At 47.6% G+C, this 15,767-nt stretch overlaps 2 long non-coding RNA genes and 1 other non-coding gene across 4 annotated transcripts; 1 reads left to right on the forward strand and 2 right to left on the reverse strand.

The window, feature by feature from the left end:
- Window positions 1–6,188: 6,188 nt before the first annotated feature.
- Window positions 6,189–6,936, reverse strand: LOC143266999 (uncharacterized). The gene is made up of 2 exons (XR_013041876.1): window positions 6,797–6,936; window positions 6,189–6,449 (listed from the first exon to the last, which is right to left on the reverse strand). It is a non-coding gene; the product is annotated as an uncharacterized LOC143266999 (long non-coding RNA).
- A 1,081-nt stretch (window positions 6,937–8,017) lies between these two features.
- Window positions 8,018–14,527, forward strand: LOC121831438 (uncharacterized). Of its 2 annotated transcripts, XR_013041875.1 has the most exons (3): window positions 8,018–8,264; window positions 8,768–9,297; window positions 12,534–14,527. It is a non-coding gene; the product is annotated as an uncharacterized LOC121831438 (long non-coding RNA). The 2 variants fall into 2 exon arrangements; XR_006074873.2 differs by lacking the exon at window positions 12,534–14,527 and having other exon boundaries at window positions 8,768–9,474.
- Window positions 8,354–8,425, reverse strand: Trnaq-uug (transfer RNA glutamine (anticodon UUG)). The gene has a single exon. It is a non-coding gene; the product is annotated as a tRNA-Gln (tRNA).
- Window positions 14,528–15,767: the final 1,240 nt, after the last annotated feature.

Genomic DNA, 15,767 nt, shown 5'->3' on the forward strand with positions numbered 1-15,767 from the left:
AATTTGGAGGCCAGCCTGGTCTAAAGAGTGAATTCCAGCACAGGCAGGGCTTTTGTTTGTTTGTTTGTTTTTTGCTTTTCGAGACAAGGTTTCTCTGTGTAGCTTTGTGCCTTTCCTGGATCTTGCTCTGTAGACGAGGCTGGCCTGGAACTCACAGAGATCTGCCTGGCTCTGCCTCCTGAGTGCGGGGATTAAAGGTGTGCCCCACCACCGCCCGGCACAGGCAGGGCTTTATAGTGAGAACGTGTGTGTGTGTGTGTGTGTGTGTGTGTGTGTGTGTGTGTGTGTGAGAGAGAGAGAGAGAGAGAGAGAGAGAGAGAGAGAGAGAGAGAGAGAGAGAGAGAGAGAGAGAGAGATTGGGGAAGCAGAGACAAGTGGATTCCCGCGGCTCACTGGGCAGTGTACTGACTTGCTGATTGATGAGTTCCAAGGCAGCGTGAGACCCTGTCTCAAAAAACAACCAAATCAAACAAACAAACAAAAAGGTGAAAAGTATTTGAAGAAAGACTCATCCTCTGGCTTACACACATATATACAAACACACAAAAAGAGAATGAACATGATCATTTTGTGAATGGGTCACGGATGGGATCCAAGCCACCCTTCCTGTCTCAGTCTCATAGATCTCCAAGGGTCTGAACCCTGAGAGGTACCACTGGTTCTTCAGAGTGCACCAGGCAGTTTTTCCAATGGAACCTAGCCTGGGCACAATGGTGTCACCCAGCAAGGCTGAAACACTGCCCTGGGTCTTTCCCAAGTCAGCCTATCACAATGCCAAGTCCACTGCTTACAGATTCTGATCACACACCCTGGAGCCATCAAATTCTGCCACCATTGGCTGCTTGGCTTCCTTTTAACAGATTTTTCTTTGGTGTTTTGGTTTTGTTTGGTTTTCGAGACAGGGTTTCTCTGTGTAGCCCTGGCTGTCCTGGAACTAGCTCTGTAGACCAGGCTGGTTTCGAACTCACAGAGACCCACCTGCCTCTGCTTCTCCAGTGCTGGCATTAAAGGCATGTGCCACCAAAAATACACCCAACCACAGTTTCTCCTCCCTCTACTTCTTTCAGTTCCCTCCCCACCTCGGTGGTTTTATTTTGAAATATCTTTAGATTTCCATAAAAATTGCAGAATTGCAAATAACAGAATTCCCCTCTACTACCGAAGTTGCCCAATGGCAACCTCTTTTGTGGCCACGGCATTTATTAAAATGAAGAAATTAAGAAATGGGCATGGTGGTGTAAGCCTGTAACCCCAGCACTAGTGAGAAAGAGGCAGGAGGATTACCAATAAGGCCAGCATGTTCTACATAGTGAGTCTCAGGCAAGCCAGGGCTACACATTGAGACTCTGTCTCAAACAAACAAACAAACACTAGGAGGCTGGAGAAATACTTCAGTGAGCAAAGATACCTGCTGCCGAACTTGAGGACCTGTGTTGGATCCCCTCCAGGTGGAAGAAGAGAATCAGCATTTGAGAGTTTTGCTCTGACATCCACGGGTGTCAGAGGCCCTGAAATACTGACATGTGTGTGTGCGCACACACACACACACACACACACACACACACACACACACACACACACACACACACACAGAGGCATTAGTACAATGCTATTAACTAAACTCATGACCTTGTTTGGATTTCTCCGGGTTTTTCTCTAACGTCCTTTCTCTGCACCAGGATTCATTGCCTTTCTTTTTGACTGGGAAGAGGTGTTTTTTTTTTTCTTGGTTTAAGACAACATGGTCTAGGACATCATGGCTGTCTAGAAGTCTCTCCATATTGGAGAATACAACGCCGACTCCTAAGTCACTGCTTATTTCAGTGGAGACAATCTGGAGTTCTCTCAGTGACCCACCACTAGAGACCTGTCTCCGGGCTCACCCCAAAGGGTCTAGCCTCAATATCTTTTTAGATCTTTGTCTTCCGCTGTTAGTTGTGTTCCATGACCTCGACCACCTGACCTCAGGAATCCTGGAAGATGGAAAGGCCTTTCAGGGCCACCATTCTCAGGGTGAGAAAGGGGAAGCAGTCTGTACAAGGCAGCCAGCCTCCGAAATGTGGTTAGGAGATGCATGGCCCGGGAGATGGAATAGGAAGGAATGGAAGAAATAGGAGAAAGACAGAGAAAAAGTGCCAAGGATGCTTCCTTCGACTTTATCGTGCTCCTTGGGTGGTGAGTAAAAGGTGAAGCCACAGGTACAGAGACCACCACATACACAAGTGCGCTCTCTCTCTCTCTCTCTCTCTCTCTCTCTCTCTCTCTCTCTCTCTCTCTCTCACACACACACACACACACACCACACACCACACACCACACACACACACACACACACACACACACACACACACACACTTTCTCAGAGATTCCCCTAGGCATCACCCCTCACCTACTCATATCATTGACAGATGGTAGCTGATCTTCCCTGACTGGCCGAGAATGATCAAGAGGGCTGTGTATGTTTGAAAGGAGGCCAGAAACAGAGTTTGTAAGAACCCCAGGCTGAGGAGGAAGGCCAGTGAAGGGGCCTGAGAGCTGTTGGGTTAGAAAGCGAGAGTGCTCAGCAGAGACCAGGTGATTGCGATTCAGAAAATCCAGAGGGTCCAGAATTGGGGAGGAGGCGTGTGCTAAGTCATTTTCAAGTTTTAAACTTTTGTTTTCTTTTCAAGATGGGATCTAATGTAGCCGGGGCTGGCCTCAAACTCACTGAGTAGCAGAGAATGGCCTTGAGTTTCTGATCTTGCTGGACCTTCTCCCTCAGCTCCTCAAGTGTTGAGATTATCGGTTTGTGCCAGGCCGTGGGGCATGCTAATTTCTCACGACACTAATTCTCCACAACTGTAAAGCGCTCAGGCTCTCATCTGTAAAGGCTTTATTGCCTCCCTCTCTACACAGTAAGGTAAGGATGCTTTGCCTCTGGCTAGCCACCCAAGGCTCCAGCTTCCTGGGGAGCGCCCTCCGGCCCGGGGCTTCCCTGTCTTTAGGGCAATCTCTCTATGTGGATTCCTCTTCTTAAAGTCCTTCTTGTTTGCTTTGGCAATTTTTTTTTTTCCTAGAAAGGGTTTCTCTGTGTAGAACTAGCTGTCCTGGAACTCGCTCTGTAGACCAGGCTACTCTGAAACTCACAGAAATCCTCCTGCCTCTGCCTCCTGAGTGCTGAGATTAAAGGCGGTCACCACCATGCCTGTCTTGTTTTGGCTTTGAGACAGGTTTTCAGTACTTAACTCCAGGTTGGCCTGCAACCCGTTATACAGTCTAGACCTGCCTCTAACTCACTGTCCTTCTGCCTCAGCCTTCCAGGGGTCAGGATTAGGGGTTCAGTTTTAACATTTCCATCAAAATTTCCATCTTGACTGGTGAGATGACTCAGCAGGTTAGAGACCTTGCTGCACAGGCCTGATGACCCAAGTTCAGTCCCCAAAACTCACAGTGGGAGGAGCAGACCTCCTGAAAGTTGTCCTCTGATCTCTGCAAGCACTCCTTCCTTGAACATGCATGCCCACAGTCATATGCACACATCACACCCCCACGTAAAAATAATACGGTGTGTGTGTGTGTGTGTGTGTGTGTGTGTTTTACTTTTAATTTTGCACGTGTAAATGCTTTGCTTGTATGAACTGTGTTTGTCTGTCGCCATGGAGGCCAGAAGAGGGTATTGGGTCCTCCGGAACTAAAGTTACAGGTGCTTGTTAGTTTCCATGTGGATGCTGGGAATAGAACCTGGGTCCTTTGCAAGAGCAGCAAGCTCTCTTAACTGATGTTTCTCCGGCTCCAATTAAATTGTTGGGTTTTTGTTTTGTTTTCCGTTTAAGGATTTCAGACTCTTTGAGGGCAGGGGTCAAGGCTTGCTTTATCTCATTGACCCTAGAGGGTGCTGGTCAACTTGTGTGAAAGGAGTCTATGTTCTGCAGTTCACAGGCTTACTGTGTGCCAGACAGTGTGGTGAGTGCTGCACATACATTATCTTACCTGCAAAGGGAAACCAAGACAAGGAAGGGCAGGCTGGGGAAGGTAGACTCCAAAACCAACTTTGTTGGTCCAAGGGTGCTGCCCTCTGCTGGTGACTTGGACTGGGACAGCATGCTACACAAAAGGTATTCTGTAGTACCTTCCAGAAAATTGAGTCAATCTCTCTCTTCCTGGGAAGAAAACCATGAGAAGGGACCTCTCAGACTCTTAGGAGAAAAGAGAGGTTCCCTCCAAAGCTACAGGGGCTAGGAGAGAGGAAGAAGGGGGCCAGAAGAGAACTGGAGCTAGAAAAAGAAGAGAAAGATGATAGGGAATTCTGGTTGAAACCAACTTTTTAAAAATAACATACATCGGGATGGGGAAGGTTGCTCAGTGGTTCAGAGCACCTGTTCCTCTTGCAGAGGATCTGGGTTCGATTCCCAGCACCCACATCAACGCCCTCTTCTGACCACCTAGGTGCACAGGCATGCATACATGCAGGCAAAACATTCATACATAAAATAAAATGAATAAGTAGAGAGAGAGAGAAAGAGAGAGAGAGACAGAGACAGAGAGATGATCCAGGTGTGGTGCATGCCTACAATTCCAGCCCTCTGCTGGAGGATGGAGGCAGGCTATATTGTAGTGAATTTAAGGCCAGCCTGGGCTACTTGTCTCAGGAAAAAAAAAAAAGCCAAATAAAAGATACTTATCCTTAACATGTGAGAATACATTCTGATATTTTTGTAGATGTTTTAAGATTTATTCATTTTACTTTATTTATGAGTGTGTTACCTGTATAAGTTAATGTACACCATATGTATGCAAGTGCCCTTTAGGGGCCAGAGGGCATCAGCTCCCTGGAACTGGAATTATTGGATCCTGGGACTGGGCTTCCCTGTGTAGATCAGACTGGCCTCAAACTCACAGAGATCCACCTGCTTCTGCCTCCCAAGTGCTGGGATTAAAGGTGTGTGCCACCACCACCTAATTCAGATCATGTTTCTCAAACTTATATTTCAGCGGGGTGTGTGTGTGTGTGTGTGTGTGTGTGTATACTAGTTTTTGAGGCAAAAAGTTATCTGACTGACAATCTTAGCACCAACAAATAAACAAACCAACAGAAAAGCAGGAGGACGGGGGGAGCGGAAAGCTCCTGGCCAGCAAAGCTGAGCTGGAAGTGAGGATTCATTTCGGATGGAAACAGAAGGCCTGACTCTATGGAGTGCCAACTCCCCCTGAGTGCAGAAACTTCCGACACCACAGCAGACAGAGGTCTCTGTGTTCCCCGCACCAGAGGTTCCATCACTCAAGACTGTTCCGTTGATGGACAGCACCAATTGCTAGAATGTTCTTCCCAATTGCCCTCCAACTTCCACCCCTCAGTTCTCATTCTCTCCCTCTGTTGCAATCCAGACTAGAAATGCATAAGCAAATACATTAAGTAGCTGTCGGTGTTCTCGACGTTTTCCCTCACTGCATTAGCATTTCTTCTTTCTAGTATCTGAGCTTCTAGGACTTCACTAGTCTGGTCGTCTTTTTAGAAATCAGCATTATTGAACACAGCAGACAAGTCCAGACAGAGACGAAGGGCTTCTCCTCTCGCTCTCCCATGGAGTGTGTGTGTGTGTGTGTGTGTGTGTGTGTGTGTGTGTGCGTGCGCGCGCACATGCGTGTTCCTGGTGAGTTGGGTGGAGGTTAATGTGTGTCAAGGTGTGTGTGTGTGTGAAGGTCAGAGGACAACCTCTGGGAGTCAGTTCTCTCCTTCCTCTTTATGCAAGTTCCCAGGTGGAACCCAGGTCACCAGGACTGTATGGCAGGTGACTTCACTCATGAGCCATATCACTGGCCTCTTTCTTTCTCTGACAGAATCTCACGGAGTCCAGGCAGTCCTCGACCTTTCTGTGTAGCTGAGGATGACCTTGAATGTCTGATCCTGCTGTTCCTACCTTCCAAGTGCCGGGATTATTGATAGGCCGGTGACAACACACCTCCCTAGGGCTTTTGTTTGTTTTACAAATTCTCAAAACACTGACAGGCAAAAGGCACCACTGTTATTCTTTTACCAAAAGAGGCTTAGAACATTCAGATTACCCAGATATAGCTAGCCAATGGAGGGAGGATGGGTTTATCCAGATCTTCCTATGACACCTAGATGTGGACTGGGCTTGTAAATGCATCCTTGTGTCTAGTAAAAGCAAAACCATATTGCTGGATAGCTTTTTGTTTTAGACCAAGTCTTTTAAAAATTTATTTATTTATTTATTTGTCTATTTATTTATTTTGAGGCAGAGTCTTTCTCCATCTCCCTGGCTGTCCCAGAACTCACGATGCTGACCGGCGCTGCCATTAGGCAGCTATGTGGCATCCAATTGAGCTCTTTAATGATCTGCCACATCTGCCATGTAAAGGCTGTTTGGGGTTTCCAAAGCAAGGTGCCCACTCAAGTCTGAGGCGGTTTTCCTCTTGATTTTGCTGTTTAAAAACGTGTGCGCATGTGGCTGTGAATGTGGAAGCGAGAGGTCAGTCTTAGGTGTAGTTCCTCAGGCATCTTTCACTTTCTTCTTTTAAAAAGACAGCTTCTCTTAAGAGCTGGCCAGTGAGCCCCCAGAGACCCTCCTGTCTCTGCTTCCCCAGCCTGGAGAACTATACACAAGTTCTGGGGATTGAACTCAGGTCCTCATTACTGTGTACAAGAACTTTTCTGGCTGAGCCATCCCCCCTCAGTCCATGGCTTTGTTATTTTTCTGCAGTTTTCTTACAGATTTTTAGAATTTGTTATATTTATTTATTTAGATTTCGTTATCACTTGTGCATTACACATGCAAATCCCTATTCTGTGGCTTACCTTTTGTCTTCTCATTATGCCAGCACACCGAGGGCCTTGCACACTTTACCACTGAGCAACAGACATGCTCTCTCTCTTATTGGTATCTTCTAATAAGAGCATAGAGTGGCACACTCATCTCGCGAAGCGTGACACTCTTGGGTCTTTAATTAAGGCTTTGTTTAAACTGAGATGCAGGTATTCCCCTAGGTTGTCACCCCAAGCTTCCCGGCTTTCTTCACATTCAGGTCAACAATTCACGTGGGATTCACTGCTGTGCTTGGTGTAAATTAGAGAGGATTCCGATTTCATATTTTTCCATATAAACACAACGGTCCGGTGTCAAGGAGGTCCTTTGCTCTACTCTATTGTGCCAACTTTTATTATTATTTACATTTTCTTTCCGGGACACCTCTGTTATAAATTGACTACTGTCCATAAAGGTGGGGCTGTATCTTGGTTCTCTATTCTGTTCCATCGGTATGTTTATCCATCCGGATATTATCTTAATTTCTTTAGTGTACTGTTGACAACCAGCTTTATTCTCCGCGAGAGCAAGTCCTTCCTCCTCTCATGCTTAGATATTTTTTGAGGCTGGGATGGCTCATTCAAACGGATTCATTCAGACGTTTTAAAGAGTGCGTGGGGTCGGGCCGGGAAGAGGCGTGCTCTGAGGATTCATAGGAGAGTCTAGCGAGGCTCCTTTTTGTTTCCATGGCATTCTCCCAAGGGTGGGGACCTATAGCCACAGTGCCAATCACTCTGCAGGGAGACCATAATGCGTCAGCAGGCTCCCTCGTCACTTACCCTACGGGGAAAAACACATCTCAAAATCCAGATACGAATCCAAAGATGACAATACTCCCTGCATACATCTTCACCCTGTCGTAGAGGTGCGCCTTTTCCCGCAGGTCCCACGGCCTCGCGCGCGCTGCTGCAGGGGGAAACCTTTAGCAAATGTCTGTCCTCCGCTTGGAGGAGCACCCCATGGACGGTGAGAAACGGTCCTGGGCAGCTGTCCGCTAAGGGACTGTTGTCTAATTGGAAAACGAACCTCGCTAGGTGAGCAGCGCTTAACCAAAACCAAACCTCGGGTCTCTGACCCCCCAAACGCACCAGCCTCCGGGTACCAATCGCTTGTGACCAATCAGAGGTCTCCTGGCGTCACTTGCCCGCCCCTTAGCCCTGTCCGGCCACTTCATTTGCTGCTCACAAAGCAATCCCGCCGCGCGTTCGGCACACCAGCCAATCAGAGGATACGGGGCGGGACCTCCCAGGCGCGTGGAGTGAGGCCGTACCCCGCCAGGAGAGCCTCGGGAGCCTTCGAGTTCTTTCGTTTTTCCCTCCGGGGTAAAGTTATGTTCAGTCTTCCATCAACACATGTATTTTTCCGCCTGACTCGGCGCGCGTGCGCAGTGCCACCCAGCCCGGGCTGTTCCTGAAATGTAAGCGTGTTGAACCCGGGGGAAGCCGAACAGCCGTCCTGCAGGTCAGTGCGTCCCGCGTCCAGCCTCGAGTTGCTCGCTACTTCCTGCAGGCCCCAAAACAAGGAGTGTAAGGCCAAAAAAAGGTTCAGTGAGGTCCCACCGAGATTTGAACTCGGATCGCTGGATTCAAAGTCCAGAGTGCTAACCATTACACCATGGGACCTGCTGGCGGCTTTAGGCGCCCGGCAGCCTTCTCAAGCCACATGACGTTGGGTAACCTTTCCTAAGCTTCGCTGCACTTGGTTTGGGCCGCTGGCCGAGGGCCGCCATGGCGGGCAGACACGGAACCACCACGATTCCCCTGTCCCCACGAGTTCCAAACGTTCCCGGGCCCCGAGGCGTCACTGCTTCCGGTGCTCCTCCAGGGGTCCCGGCCCTTGCCCCCAAGTCCAGGGGGGCGGCGAGTTGTCGGGTCGGAGCGAGTCTGGAAAAAGCGCCCCGGACTCCGGGCAGGAGGTTCGGCTCGCGCAGCCTCGCGCTGTCTGCTTGTTTACTGTGTTTCTAGGAGGAGGACCGTGGCCAGGGCGCTTTGGCCCAGCGGGGAAGGACGCGGACTGGCACATGGTGGCACAGCCGTTCAAACCCCGGACGCGCCTGGGATGCAAACCCGGGATGCCGGAGAGTGCGCCCCACCTGGTTGCGGCAGCCAGCGCTCCACGCAGGCCAGGTTATCTGCACCGTTGATCGGCGGCGCTTCCAGTTCTGCTCCCCCGCGTGTGTCTGCACTCCGCGCGCGCCTCTGAAGCCCCGACTGCCGAAACTTCTAGCATTTGGATCCTTAGAAAGATACAGACAGACAGACAGACAGACAGACCTCCGGCGCGCGCCTCTGAAGCCCCGACTGCCGAAACTTCTAGCATTTGGATCCTTAGAAAGATCCAGACAGACAGACAGGCAGGCAGACCTTAGAAAGATACACACACACACACACACACACACACACACACACACACACACACACACACACACACACACACACCAAGACACTTCCCTGGGCTCTCTCGTGCTTTGTTGACTCTAAATGTGTTTCTGCAGGTCAGTCTAGGAACAGTTTACGTGTCGTTTTGACTCAGCAATTTCACCGTGGGGGGGGGGGGCATTATCCTACTGATCATCCGGCTTGTTTAAGGAAGTTCTCGACTCTGTATTGTTTATTATAATACAGTGAGAATTGCCAAAATAAACAATGGCTGTTCCGTAAGTGCTGTACAAGAGTTTAAGAAATTGCTGTGTGTGGGGGCACCTCACACAGAGGTGTTTGTGCTCACAGAGAAGCACTAGGGGAATCAGGATGTTAAACACACTGGGTTGTGTCCCTTCCCTGAGAGAGATGTATATAACCTGTTTCCACCTAGAAGGTGGTGATTAACAGCCTGGTGACCGCACCAGATCCTCCCCCAGACCCTTATCAGTAGCCTGTTTTCCTCTCAGTCCATCTATAGAAACAAGTTGTTTGTTTGGTTTTGGTTTTTTGAGACAGGGGTTGTCTGTGTAACAGTCCTGGCTGTTCTGTAACTTGCTCTGTAGACCAGGCTGGCCTCGAACTCAGAGACAGGCTAGCTTCTCCCTCCCGAGTGCAGGGATTAAGGGCATGCATGCATCGCTATAGAAACTACGTGTACTTTACCAAGAGTTTCAATGTAGTCATGTCTTAAGCTTTGTTGTGCACATAAGATTGAGTTAATTATCACCAGGAAAGTTTTCACCAAATTGTGCTGTGCTTAAATATACCTAAGATTAAACTCCTTGGTGTCAGGTTCTCAAAGTTTGAACCAGCACTGGCTAGTGAGTCGTGTTGAATCCACGGTAGTCTTGCCTCCTGTGGATCATTATTCTGCTGGCCTTGGTGGACACACACACACACACACACACACACACACACACACACACACACACACTGCAAACTTGTATTGAGACAAAAGACAAACCAAACAAACGCATAATAAGATGCCATGCGTGTGCAAACAGAAGAGCCACACACTAGTGCAATCTGTTTGCTGTGTGATGTATTAGCCAGGGTTCTCTAGAGTAACAGAATTTATATAATGAGTGTGTGTGTGTGTGTGTGTGTGTGTGTGTGTGTGTGTGAGAGAGAGAGAGAGAGAGAGAGAGAGAGAGAGAGAGATGTAAAGGGGATTTATAGAATGACTTACAGGCTTCAGTCCAGCTGATCCACAATGACTGGCTATGAAATGAGTTCCTTGGGCTGGGCGGTAGTGGTGCACGCCTTTAATCCCAGCACTTGGGAGGCAGAGCCAGGCGGATCTCTGTGAGTTCGAGGCCAGCCTGGTCTCTAAAGTGAATTCCAGGAAAGGCGCAAAGCTACACAGAGAAACCCTGTCTCGAAAAAGCAAAAAAAAAAAAAAAAAAAACAAAAAAAAGAAATGAGTTCCTTGGTCAGAAGCATTACTGTGTGGAATACCATGACAGTGGATAAGGCAGTCTGTTAGTTCATGGATGGTGGTTTTGGCAGAAGCGTTACCCGCAGCAAAGGCAAATTCCTAACCTGAATAAACATCTACGCCTGTAAGGACAAAGTGTTGTCCATTCAGAGGAAGAAGTGAGCCAATGTAGTCAAACTGCCACCAGGTCGCCGGCTGGTCACCTGGAATGGCGCCATATCTGGGGCTCATTGTTGGTCTCTGTTGTTGGCAGATCTGGCACTCAGCAGCTGTAGCCAGGTCAGCCTTGGTGACTGGAAGCTTCCAGCAGATGATGTGGCCGGGTTAAAGGTGTGTCTTCCCACATCAAGATCTAGATTAGAAGCAGATCTTCCCACTTCAGATTTAGCAAAAATTCCTCACAGGTGTGCCCCCCAGTTTTAGATTTTAGTTAATCTCAGATTTATTCACACTGACATCCAAGAACAGCCATCTCAGGCAGGTCTCACTTTCTTAAGGAATCCAGTGTTTCGCAAGTCTGAGTGACAGCAGAACTGTGCCCCAGGACAGATTCACTTACTCTCCAGGCTCAGGGAGTATGTATGTGTGTGTGTGTGTGTGTGTGTGTGTGTGTGTGTGTCTGTCTGTCTGTCTGTCTGTCTGTCTTTAGCTGCCCCAGGACAGATGCACTTAACTCTCCAGGCTCAAGGTATCTGTCTTTAGCTTGGCCAGATGGACTTAGGATCCAGAGACTGATGCCCAGAAGCCAGAGATTTTAGAACTGGATCCAATTCTGGTTGTGTCCGAGACACCCATTGGCCTCAGTGCGGTAGGGCAGTCGTGCCAGGTCCACAGACTCCTCAAGTGACATGCCAGCCACACTGGCCTTGCTGGTTCCTGGTCGGCTCAGTCCCTGGCTTTTTTTTTTTTTAATTATTTTATGTTCATTGGTGTGTTTGCTTGCATGTGTGTCTGTGTGAGGGTGTCAGGATTTCTGGAGTTGCAATTACAGACAGTGGTGAGCTGCCATGTAAGTGCTGGGAATTGAACTGGGGTCCTCTGAAGAGCAGCCAGTGCTCTTAACCACTGAACCGTCTCTCCAGCCCTCCCTTGGCTTCTTGGCCACTTTCCTGAGTTCGTTTTGCCCACCACTCCTAGTGCTGGGGGGAGTTATCCGCTGTCCTTCTGATAGCTCCTCCTCAGTATAATGTATGACTTCCTTTACCCCTGCATGCCATCAGGAACGTGGTCAGCCCAAGTCCAGAACGCTCTGTTGGCAACAGTCTGATCTGAGGAGTGAATGCACAAGAACTTTTCTAGCTGGGTGGTGGTGGTGGTAGTGGTGGTGCACGCCTTTAACCCCAGCACTCAGGAGGCAGATGCAGGTTGCCTCTGAGTTGGCCTGGTCTACAGAGGGAGTTTCAGGACAGCCAGAGAAATCCTGCCCTAAAAATAAATAAATAAATAAATAAATAGATAGATAGATAGATAGATAGATAGATAGATAGATAGATGGATGGATGGATAAATAAATAAATAAATAAATAATAAATAAATAAATAAATAAATAAATAAATAAATAAATAAATAGGAAAAGAAACAAGTTTGAAACCCATTTTGAGAACTAAACCAATTCTACCTTGAGCTTGTTAGGGGCTCCCTTCCTTGAAGGTTGAGCCTGAACACCAGGCATTTCCAGACCTGTTTACCTGCTTATTTCATTCTTATGAAGGCCGGACAAGGTGGCGCAGGCCTTTAATCTCAGCACCCTGGGAGCGCAGGCAGGATGATCTCTGTGAGTTCCAAGCCATGCTCCCCCTACCCCCAAAAAGGGTTCCCTGACTCACAGAGGACACATTGGCATTATCTCTCTCCTCTCTCCCTCTCCAGGGTTTCACTCCTCCGCCACCCAGCACTGTGTAGACCAGAGATCAAAGGCATCGTTATCACAACTGGCCTGGCATGGTTTCTCAAGAGCTGCTGTAGGGCAGGAATCTATCCCTGCAGGGTGTAGGCGACAGTTCCTTCTGCCTTTACAGGGGTGACAGTGACTCCCCCCTTCCATCCCCACTTCTCCCTGTTCGGGTTCGCCCTCTGCGTTCCCTCCACGTTCTGTCCTGGCTTAGTCTCAGCTCAACTGGCATGCTCACTGGAACCCCCTTCTTTGTGACGGAATGAAATGAATGGATTGCTTCCCTTCTCCTTGCCTGGGATTCGGTTTTTCTCATCCACTCGTTCACTCCATTTGGTGTGGCTGGGACTTCTCAGGAGAGCCTCTGGGCCTTGCCAGTCTTCAGATGTGGCTGGTGTCTTCCCAGGCTTGGGTCACTGAACCACTTGCTAGGGCCATAGGGGCATCCAAAGGAAGAAATGTTCCCGTTTTGTGCTCAGAGACCCTTAATGTCACACTGTCATGTAATACTACCCTTGGGAAGATGGGGACAAAGTCTACTCACCCCAGTTAGGGAACCAATGACAGGCCAAAATAAGGAAACCCCTGTAAGACGAATTTATAAACAGGCTTATTAATAATAATAAAAAAAAAACTCCGGAGCCAGATAGTGGGGTTAAAATCGAGAGATCAGAAAAGCAAAAAGAAGCCAGCCATGTTCTCACCATTTGGAGAGCCTCAGCCAGAGACCTACTTCCTGTCTACCCACGCCTATATGCCGTTCTGTTCTGCCATCTCATTTCCTCTCTCCGCCCAGCTACATCACTTCCTCTTCCTGTCTGTCTGTACAGACCTCCAGACCGTTATAGTTAGTGCTGGGATTATAGGTATGTACCATCAACACCTGGCTCTGTTTCCAGTATGGCCTTGAACTCACAGAAATCCAGACGGATCTCTGCCTTCCAAGTGATAGGATTAAAGGTGTGTGCTACCATTGCCTGATCTCTATGTTTACTACAGTGGCTGACTTTTTCCTCTGATCCTCAGATACACTTTGGGGTACACAGATAAAATATCACCACAACCCCCCCAAGTCCATGGTAGTGAACCAGTGAGCTTTTTTGGTGTTACTTACAGGGTGTTATTTATTGGGGTTACTTACCTACTTATGGGTGAGGGGTTACCATAGGAGCAGAAAGGACCCAAAAGACAGCTGCATCATGAAAGCCCACGGTGTCACAAAAGCTGCAACCCCAGAGCCCCTGTACAATTTGCAGGCAGCTCTGCGGTTGGAGAATGTCTGTTTCAGGCAGTGCAGCTCATCTGAGAATGCCTCACAGCCGTTCATACCGCATCTATCCATACACTTGGGAAGGAGGGGCCTAGTGTGTCTGGCGGGTTTCAGGGACTTCCTGAAGCCTTTGAGTTGAATGGAATGCCTCACATGCCTTTAGAACATGGGGTGTTCCTGAGGAAAAGGGGTTCCTGGGTCATAGCAAACTCTACCAGAGCTCCATCTTCACTGACTCTCTCCTGGAGAGATGGTTCTAGATCTGGAAGTAGAGAAGAGACCGTGCTTGAGCAGGCCGATGATAACCCCGTCAAAATGGAGGCTGTGAGAGCTGCTGTGAGCGTGCCTGGGGTTCCCACACCTTGCTTTGAGTGCTGGTGATCTGAGAGCTCAAGTCCTCATGCCCGGGTAGCAGGAGCTTTGCCTTGAGAGCCATTTTCCCAGCCCCTGACTTGGGTTTTGGAAAAAACAAAACAAACAAACAAAAAAACTCACTATATACCTGATTGGCAAATCCTGAATTCAAGGCTGGGATTAAAGGCCCTCACCACAGCCAGCCAGCTGGTGTATCCCGCCCCCTTCATCCTCCCTTTTGGTGTTTGGCTTTCTCTCTTTCTTTCTTTTTCTTTCTTTCTTTCTTTCTTTCTTTCTTTCTTTCTTTCTTTCTTTCTTTCTTTCTTTCTTTCTTTCTTTCTTCTTTTCTTTTTTTTTTTTTTTTAAGATTTATGTATTTATTATGTATACAGTGTTCTGTCTTCACACACCCCTGCAGGCCAGAAGAGGGCACCAGATCTCACTACAGATGGTTGTGAGTCACCATGTGGTTGCTGGGAATTGAACTCAGGACCTTTGGAAGAACAAGCAGTGCTCTTAACCTCTGAGCCATCTCTCCAGCCCCCGGTGTTTGGCTTTCTATGAACCAGCTCTGAGCAATAATTCACTCAGGAAGTAAAATATAAAGTGAAGTGTATTCAGAGTGTCCAATATTTGCCTCAAGAGTTAATTGGAGTAAATGTAAATTTTAAAATTAGCATTATTTTTCATGACTTAGAAGTTATTTTTATTCTAGTATATTCTATAATATTAAATATTTATTTTATATTACACATTAATTATACAAAAATTATAATAGATAAGTATATTTTAAAGTCAATGTTTCAAAGCTTAAAATCAAACCAGAAGTGGTGGCTCACACCTGATATTGCAGCACTGAGAGGTGGAGGCAGGAGGATTGCCATGAGTTTGAGGCCAGCCTGATCTACAAAGTGAGTTCTAGGCCAGGCCATCTCAACAAAATAAGATCAGAGTTATTCTGGTTCACATTTACCCGTTCAGTCATCCAATCATTTATTTATTTTAAATTTATTTTTGTGCATATGTGTGCCTGAGTGTGTGTATGTGTCTCATGTATGCAGAAGCCTTGGATGTCAGAAGAGGTTTCCAACCCCCTGGAACTGGAGCTACTGGAGTTATAGACATCGTGACTCATCCTGTGGGTGCTGGGAACCAAACCCAGGTCCTCTGCAAAAAGCAGTAACCACTCTTAAGCACTGAGCTATCTCTCCAGGCCCCTGTCCATTCACTTAAACACAGGCTTTCTCATAGCCCAGGCTGGCCTTAGTGCTCTTATCTCTCTTTCTTGAGTTCTGGGCTTACAGCTGTGCATCGTAACATCTGGCTTTGAATAACATTATTGTAATTCGACTTGGTGAAAAATGAAATGATTGCAATTTTAGCGTTATGAAACTGAAGGCTGGGGCACATTGACAGTTTAAAGTTTATTTGTATATGGAATGATTCCCACCATCATGCTAGTTAGCCGCTTATGATTAGCTGAAGCAAGCATATGGCTATCTACCTTTATTTCCAGTTGATTTGATGAAGAATTTTCAGGTCAGTATTCTTTATATAATTATGATATATATATATATATATATATATA

Source organism: Peromyscus maniculatus, chromosome 8 (genome assembly GCF_049852395.1).
Source record: "Peromyscus maniculatus bairdii isolate BWxNUB_F1_BW_parent chromosome 8, HU_Pman_BW_mat_3.1, whole genome shotgun sequence".
NCBI classification, from domain to species: domain Eukaryota; kingdom Metazoa; phylum Chordata; class Mammalia; order Rodentia; family Cricetidae; genus Peromyscus; species Peromyscus maniculatus.